Raw genomic sequence first — 9,683 nt, forward strand, 5'->3', positions numbered from 1 at the left:
TATCGTTTCGACTGGATGAACCGTTTTGTGTGACCCTCTTAAGCGGCACGTGTTGCTATCGATGGGTGTGATAATTCGGTTAATTGTTTCCGAGTGGTGTGCGACCGTCCGTGACGTTTATTGTGTGCGTTTGCTATTTTTTGGGGCTCGATTTTTTCACTATTCTTTTAAGAGAGATGGCAGCTTCAATGGATAAAAAATGCGGTAGTGAGCATGAATTATTGGCCCACAAAAAACTTATCCAAGGGTGGCCAAATATAAAAATAGCAGGACCAGAGAAAGGACGTAGAAAAAATATATTTCCGACCGCTTAGCAGTAACTTCCGTCTGAGCTGTGGATTCTGTGCCCTCAGTAGGCTAGTAAAGAAAAACGAAATGGCACTTGATGTGCAGTTTTCCAAATATTCGCTACCCAAATTCCCCTCTGGATACAACGCATATGGTAAGATTGTGTGTTTGGAGGTGACGAACCTCTGCGCGTTAGCCTTCGTTCAATAGATTGCACTTTGGCAAGTGAATGGATTTACACCGTCACAAGCAGCGATAGTCCCGAATACGTGTTCTGTAACTACTCCCGAAAATCTCGATAATGAAATTCATCTAATCTGCTTTGCGTTACTCTCCCTCAGTGTAGCAGCCAGTGGACGACCGTCTGAAGTCATCCCCGGTAAGTGCGTCCTTATTTGAACAGAGAAGGGACTCGAATGCCGCTTAGACATGTGTTGTAGGCAGCCTCTGTTAGTCGCAGCATGTCCCTATGTCGTTCGATTGCTTTGTTTACCGTAAAGAGGGTGTATAGAATATGGCGTGTATTTTTTTTCTGATACTTTTGCGTTTGCAATCCCTCCTAGCGTCTTGTTGCACTTTTCGCCGTTGTTCGTCTAATTCGATAATGAGAGTGATTAGATTATAATCCTGTTTTGTTTATGTCCCTTTACCGTGAAGCAGATCGCAGACAGATTACTATATCGTATGCAAAGGAACAAATAAAGGAAATGATTGAGCAAGAGGGGCATCATGAAATGATGACCATATTTTGCAACATAAAGGAGTCACCAGCGTGCTTTATTACGCGTACTATGGTATGGTTACCATTTTTCTTAGTGTATTACGGATGAAAATGGTCGTTACCGATGTTGTATGAGGTAAAAACTATAATTGAAAACTTTTTGGCGTGAAGAATAATTGTAAGAGACATCACACAAAAACGTTTCCGATTTTCTGGTTCAGCTAGGGATCCGCTAATGTGCAGAGCAATCGGTTTCATCGGACTAAACGTTGGCAAAAACAGTAATTGAATCAGACGAAACATTCATTCATATTAGTGTCAACGGTAGCAACAGAAATTTACAGGGTGTGTTAAAAGTTGCTCACTGCAGCAGCATTTGAACATTCTTAGGGATTGCAAAAACAACGAGTCATCAGACAAAAACGGTTGAGCTCTATGTTTTTACAAATTGGGATGTAATTTACGTACTGTTTTGTTGTAATGGATAGCTTGCTAGCATTAGTGTATCTTTAAAAGCATGTTCTAATGCATTTTGATCGTAAGACTATTCTGCCTGATCCGATGCCGATTATTCAACATATTCTGAGCATCAGAAAGAAGACCTTCAAGAGACTGCATCTTAGCGCATAGCAATGAGACAGAGAGTTGGTGTGATATTTCTTGATTGAATTATGTTGTGGCTTAGAACCGCTCGCACTGTGTAGTGTACGGAAGGCAGAATATTTTAAATAAGATGATATGCAAGACTATGGCCGATGTGATGTTTGATGTGGTATGAAGGATTCCATCCAAGGTCTGAGTAGTAATCAGTCACTGTATAAAAGAAACATGCCACCTTGCCGTTAGAAGAGCGGTAAATAAAGGTATAAGAAAGGGAAGCACTATTCTTGGTATCTTTTTAGCTAATCTATGAGCTGGTGTCTTGTTTGAATTGTTTGAAACGTTTCGTTGGAAATGTAGCTCAGCATCTTTCAATTCAGTATCAGAATTGTAAAGCAGTTGTGCTTTTCCTTCGATTTATTTCATTTGCATGCCTGCGTCTTCCTACGCTTGCATGTGATATCTTTCGCTCGAGTTAAAAATATTAACCAAACGTCAATCAAGCAGACTGACCCGTTTGATTGGCTTCGATTTAATTTCATTAGTTCTAATGTGTTTGGAGGTCGGTCGATGATTCGTCCCGCAACTCGTTGAAAGGTCACGCGGCTTGCATGCTCTAGCAATTAGGCAGTAACGTTTCAGTTCATGCTCCTTGTGTACTTCAAGACTGTACATCCGAAGCAGATATTTTCCATTTTTCGGCTACTTTGATCGTACATTGAGTCATTTGGCGGTGAAATAAGAGAAAAGATCGGTGAAAGAAATGCTGCAAGAAAATTGCCTTCTTCTTAAGTCCTTCGTTCCCCATGTAAGCAAGAAGGGAAGAAGGTTTATCTTTGTTTTTAGATGTTTGGATATTTGAGCGAAATAATTACAGGTGCTGTGTGCGAGCAGTGCACTCGTGTGGTGGCTGGTGATTGTGTATCTTTTGGCCAATTGATTGGCTTATTAAATCCTTATTAGACAAGCAGGAAGATGCATTACTTGGAAGGCGCTGTTGCTAGGCAACATTGGCGGCAAAGACCCTATGGAAAAGAGCAAATGATAGCTTTGATGTTTGGAATCAAATAAGAAAATATTCTACCAGCAGCACTGCTCAGAACGCAGTGCATTGAGCGACAAAGATAATGGTCGTCTTGGCCTTTCCATCTTGGCCTAGCGAAGAATGAATCGCCTACGTCACGCGCAAGGGCGGGGACGCCGCAACGAAGGGGTCGAAGAAACTGCTCTTCGGCAGTAAAAGCTTTTAAGGTCCATTTTCAAAAATTAATACCAATTTTCAACTATTTATAGCCGGTCCGACCAATCGTTCGGTGTTTTCGGTCTCAATCATTCTAGCTCTCTGGTGTTCTTTCGATCGGCAGACAGGAAAAAGCGTTTATGAAAAACGCACAAGAAATTGAAGCCTTTTTGATTTGATACTAGTCAAGTTATTTCACATCTTGCCAGCAATGTACATCTCCCCGCCGTTGCCATGGGTAACGACGAAGAGTCGCCTCCTCCGACTCGCTGACAGTTGATAGAGAGGGTAAATTAGTTGACGGAATGATGAAGCATGTTTCAATGTTGAAGTGTATTCTGTAGGCACTGGGATAGTCAACGGTTCGGCAAATATACCAGCGGTGACTGTATACTAGGCATACAGTGATAGAAAGGCCGATCTAAATTGTATGGAACAAAAGCCAAGAGCTAATAGAAAATTGATCCGCGCATGAGAAAGATGGCGTATTATACGTCCGCGTTGTGGATGGGCAATACTGTGCAAAGGAGGATTCAAATAATATATAATTAAAACTAAAAGCATTCTTTACATTTGCGCTTGAAATCGTCCATCCATGTTCCTCCATGTATCGGCACCATTGTGTGAATCAGTGAACAGCAACTGCCGCTTCACTTAGAGAGAGAGCAACAGGGTATAAACATATAATAAGTAGCTTATGGCAGGAAACCGGAACTTACAAGCACGTCCACATGGATGGAATGCAAAAATAATGTGCACATTATGAATGGAGATCCCAAAGGAGAATAATTTTTCGTTAGATAACTTATCGAAAATTTTTTTGGTTCTCCAAAGTATTATTTTTGAGAATTTCTCACATTTATTTTTTTTAATCCGTGTAGATAGTATAGATCACTATATTTTTAGGTCAAAAAATAGATTAAAATCAAAGAGAAGAACATCATTTTATCCATCCTATTTCTACAAAATTCTAGAAACTTTAAACATCCAACTGTATATACAATAGATCAGTGCTCCCCAACCTTTTTAGTGCCGCGGGTCACTTATTTTCAGCAGTTGTTTGTCGTGACTCTCATGTGTCGGCTGTGGAAGTATTCTTCTATGAATCACTAGTTCAACATCACTAGTTTGAACAGTTCCTTATTTCGGTTTGTATTATTGTTTGCACATTATTCTAATTGTTTAAAGGAAGATAAACAATTTTAATTAGTTGTTTAAAGGAGTTGTCAATGTGAAATGGTAAAATGTGTCAGAAAACCTTTTTCAAATCTGTACCTATGATTTCTAGGAAAGCTGTGAACGGATTGACTTCATTTTTTTATATTATTGCATTGACTTCGCATTGACTATTGCATTATTGACTTCGAGTTGATAATTTTAAGATATTTGACGTGACGTCAGTAAGTATCACAAACCAGTTTTTTTCACCGGCATTCCGAAGAAAACCTTGTAGAAATGGTAATTTTTGTGTTTAAAAATAATTCAAACCTTTGACCGCATTGACATTGGCATTTCAATTCAACATGTATTAGGACGATTTTGACTGGCACCTTTAGACGAACTCTTAAGAGGATCATGCTCTGCCTTGTGCGATTGTCAGGCCAGTCTAGTCGATCAATCAATTTTAAAATACGTACAAATACAAAACACCAAATTACCCAAATCTTGTTCTGTATTCTTTCAAATAGAATCACTGTCATCACTGGATAATATGAGGTGGGTTTTAATCCCACAAATGTCCTCATTACATAGTTTTAGAGTGTATACCTCCGTTGTTAACACAGAAAATGAATGAGATCATGTACCTAGCCATATAGTATGATACATTGAAAGGTGTGGAGGAAATCTCATTTGAACCAATCTGAATAGATTATCTCAAGAACGTAGCTAAAAAATAAAAAAGATCCTTTATATGGCCTGTTAGGTCGTGCTCATTCGGCTAAGTTATAACTTTATATTGAATCTTTACTGTGCTGTATTGAATGTATGACAAGTAACAAACTAGTCAAAACTCGTGCGTTGGAAGGTGACAAACATCGATATAGCTACGTCCTGCGCATAACTGAATTGAGTCCATGTCCTTGTGTCAATGTATAGATTCAATTCAATTTATAACAACACCCAACCACATACAGTCCTGTTTTAATGTCTTTACCTTAGTGTTGTTTGAAATGTATGCCACGCGTTAATGGTGAGTTCAATGGAGAAGCACTATTTGAAAAGACAGCCAGGACAGCCTGAGCGTCAAGAAAGACCACATTTTCCCAAAACCGCACCCAACAGTACCGTGCCGAGGATATCGAATGTCAACCCCTTTTGGTCGTCTTCGGTTGCATTGCTAGCGTATGATTTCGGATAGCAGCAGCCGGGTACAGTAAGATGGGCTGAGCAAACTCTCGCTGTTAACGGAAGTTTTTGTTTGTTTTGATATTTGCTAAAAATATCATATTTTCTCCCAGCCGTTACCTCGACGATTCGATCGGACTAGAATACTATAGACACGGTACAGTGTAGAACATGAAAGGAGGTTTAATGTTTGCAGGCCTTCCATTCCTGCGGGAATACATTTTAATGTGCGTTTGCGTTAAAATCATTCTTATGTTATATTCGTATGTAGTACGCTGTTAGTATAAGAAGGTCCCAGAAGGTGTTTTACAGTAGCTAGCAGATGGTAGCTTTGTAATTATCGTTTTAGATACACATTTAGGTGAATATATTTAAAAAAGTAAATAATACTACTGCTATACGAAGTTTTAAGTCGAACTAATATCAAGCGTGTACTTACAACATTGACATGCAGTGTAGCCATGTAGTAACATCCATCAAAATAAGATCGGAAGCATCAATGTGACCTAGCAACCGTAGCCACACATCGTCAGTTGCCAGTCACAGAGGCAACCGTTGCCATGATGGTTTGAAGTGTTATTTTTCCATTCAAACATACCATATTGACATAACGCATTGTGCATTTGACATTTTCCACGTGCATCATACAGAACGGTTTTCCGCGCTGGTGGTCCTCTTAGTACGGCACGGAAACGGAAATGTGATCCTATTTCTTCGCATACACCCGGCATATTGATTTCAACTGAGTGGTGTATGCGGTTAGCTGTTTGAGTTAGTTTCAGTTGAACCGAAGTTTTGGAATAAGTTCCATGCCTTCCACTGTGTGGGGTGGCAATACATAATGTTAATTATCGCTCCTGTGCACAACTACTCATAGCTTCATCGTTTCTTCGTGGAGGCAAAAGAGTGGTCTACTCTTAATGCACTTAATGATTGCGGTAGTTTGTGATAAAGCTGTAACTTATAGCACATTTCCATTGCGCAGCGAAGCACAATTCGCAATCGCTGGAAGAGGCCATTCAAAACAACACGGTTTTTTTCCTGACATGTTTCCGAAGCTATTTTCCCATGGAGTTGCAGTACTTAAGATCCGGAATTTATCAAGATATGATTTACAATCAACTAAATTCTTGTTACGATCGCACGCTATCGCACGTTGTGTTTTACTACCAGCAGAGCAGCATTGCATTGTGGCATGGGATTGTAATTAATTTTTGCACACTCCACTGTCTATACTACATCTGGACAACTGAATGTTTGGTTTTTGAAGAGGCCTTCCTTATTAGAGCAATTCATTATGAACTGTGCTGTTTGATGGTTGCATGGTGCTTGGTTATCTCCTTTTTTGTGATAGGAAGCATTTTAAAACATACATTAGCGTAATCTTTTGTATTGCAATGAAAAGTGCATTACTACTATAGAAGAATTGAAATGACGTTACTAATTTGATAGATAACATTTTATAAGTTTTGTTATAAGATTTGGGAACTTTGCGCAAGGGACAAACATATCGGAGTGTTATAGTGGTTTAGAAGTGTTTTGGTTTTCTACAGTTATTGATTTTTTCAACGAAATAATCAACGTCATCCATCTCCATCTCCATGTTTGGTATACCACGCCTACTCGCATATGACTTGAGCATTTACGTAACCACCGTACGTGTTTTAAAAAAGTAATAAAATGCAAATTTCAGGAAATATATAATTATTGTATTAAACAGATCTTGTCAAAAGTAGCAATGCATAATTGTTGCTTATCACACGGTTTCATGATTTTTTCCGACTAAAAGTGAAATAATTTTCAAGGACAAGGTGCACATTCACTGTTTTGAGAAGGAAATGTCTCCGAACTAGTGCCACCTGTGCCATAGGATAAAATATCCGATCTATGCCGATCTTTATGAATGCAAAAAGTGAAATATTCTGAATGCGTCTTCTAACTGCTTTATCTAAACCGATTTTTATTTTCAGATTATATTAAACTGTTGGCCATCGTTCGAAAACGCCCGTGGCTTTGCTTTTACGTTGCTATCAGTTTTACGATTACAAATTTCGTAGATTGACTCTTGTTTTCTTGGACATTACATTAAGAAGTAGTCATGCACATTAAAATTGTTCAGAGTGTTTTGGTCGTACAGTTACGACAAATGTTTAAAGTGTAATTATAAACATGTACATCCGTGACATCCGTCAACAGTTCCTGATTTTGCAGCAATATTGCCTTGACCTTTCGTGAAAAGATGAGGTGTAAAAAAATAATTCCGATACGCGGATAGCAGCGACGTTGCTCAAAAACGATCAAAAGATGCTGAAAATGTTTAAAGTCACGGAGTTTTCTACCAGTTTTTAAAAACTATTCGTGGAAGAAATACAACAATTAGATCCATTGGGTTACTGTGCAAGATCAAGGCACGACCATGTGATTGAACTGTAGCAAAGGACCTGCAACTCATTCGAATTTGTAAGACAAACCATTCCAAAGGAAATGTGAAACTCACCTTAGATTTGAATTTAACAAAACAAAGCATAGTGCCAAGAACATCTCAACGTTACCTGTTGAAGCGACATCTGAAGTCGTATACGTAAATCATAAGTTGTACTACAATAAGAAATAAAGCACATACGGTATTGTATGAAAAGTTTTTTTTTACAAAAAGATAATGGTAAACGGCAGTATTTAGTAACAAGAACCATTTTTAAAGTGATAGACACCAATAATCGGCCATTTGTATCACTTTTACCGACAGAAGCTAATTAAGGCTTTTCACTCCGTTCCTGTACACAACGTGATTGAAGCCTGTTAGTGCCTGAGAAGTTAAAGAATTGGTCCGTTTGAGTTTTACATTGATCGATCGAACTTTCAAAATTTTAATAGAACAATATCTGATCTTCTTTCTTTGAAATTTTGAATTTGAGAAATTTTGTCCAGCACATTATTGACCCACGGTGATAAAACATTCACCGAAATTTCATTATACATTATGAAAAAATCAATTGTTTTTTCCATTTTTTGTCAAGTACAACATATATTTTATATTTACCATGTGGTTTTATCCACACAAGAGTTAAAATGCTACAAATGACATAGCAATTTCGTTGAGGTAGTTTTTGGTATCAAGCTCAATATAATATGAGTTAGAAGTAACTACAAAATAAAATTTCATAACTCAACTGCAACTGATGCATCTTATGTGTGATCTTTACTTACGTCTTCTTACGAATGTTTCGATTGAGTGGAATGCAGATCAGCATGCATTCAAATACAACGAGGTGTATTTTAAAGTGCAACAAAACTAAAAAAAAAAACTCAAAAACACACTAACGCACTGGGACAGGATGAAATAGGGAGACACATTAGCGCCACCCTGCCATATTGTTATGTGCTCTTTTTGAACCTCGAAGCAGCAAAAACAGCCGACAAAAGCATACCACCGTAACCGCAATATATTCCTACTCACTGAATAAATCAATACGATACGTTGTTAAATGGGATAGTCGAGTGAGAATCCGACAAAAAGTGATGTGTTTATTTTTTCCAACATTCTTACACAATGCCGCCACGGTTCTCCGCCAATGTCATACCACTGAAGAGCAGAATGCTGTCGAAAATGGCTGTTGAATGCTGAATGTTTAACTACTGAAAAGTGATTTTCTTCACCAAAAGACAGCTCGAAATGAAGGTTTTTTTTTCGCTTTCTTTCACTTCGCTCTCTAGGATCATGGACATGGTGAAAAGTGTGAAGCAAATGCAAATAGGAACAGGAGACTGTGGCTGACAGGCGATCACGAGACATCCACACACAGTCGCACACAGCCAAGAATTTACTTTCAAAAGTGCCGCTCGGTACATACATTTGAAATAAAAGAAATCTTTGGCCCCTGCTGGGACATGCTTTGACTGGAGTTTATCTAACGCGAGCTTGTTTAAATACGCTGTGAATGTCCCGATGTAGAGGAAAAAGTCACTAATGTAAGAAAATTTACTTTATAGTATATTTTTATAAGAATGACGAGAACATCAAAGTCTTGATTAATTTGAAAGTTTCCTTTATTTTCTTATTAATTGCATTTTTTAGCTTTACGTGTAGACCTAATGGAAGCGGTGATGTACTCCAGCTGATCAGCTACGAGTATATAACTAATTCTAATCCTATTGTATAATCCTCTTGTAAGATTTCCATAGGAAATTTAATGTACAATGCTTTCATGCTATTCCATATGAATTGTACAGCATAATGCTCTTATGCTTGCCTATATATATTTTAAGGTATTATGAATACAATGTAGCTAACAGACCTGCAATATGGTTTGTGGCTCAAGCCTTTTCAAAGCTACTTGACTTTTGACTACTTTTGACGAAAACAACCACGATCCAATACATAATAATCTGGGCAACAAATCCGTGTTTACCAACACCGTTTAATTGTTACCCCATGCTTGTATTTGCGAGCGAGATCGTTGTGTTTCATCATTACTGTTAGGCATCAAC

This window comes from Anopheles marshallii, chromosome 3, assembly GCF_943734725.1.
Source record: "Anopheles marshallii chromosome 3, idAnoMarsDA_429_01, whole genome shotgun sequence".
In the NCBI taxonomy this organism is placed as follows: Eukaryota; Metazoa; Arthropoda; class Insecta; order Diptera; family Culicidae; genus Anopheles; species Anopheles marshallii.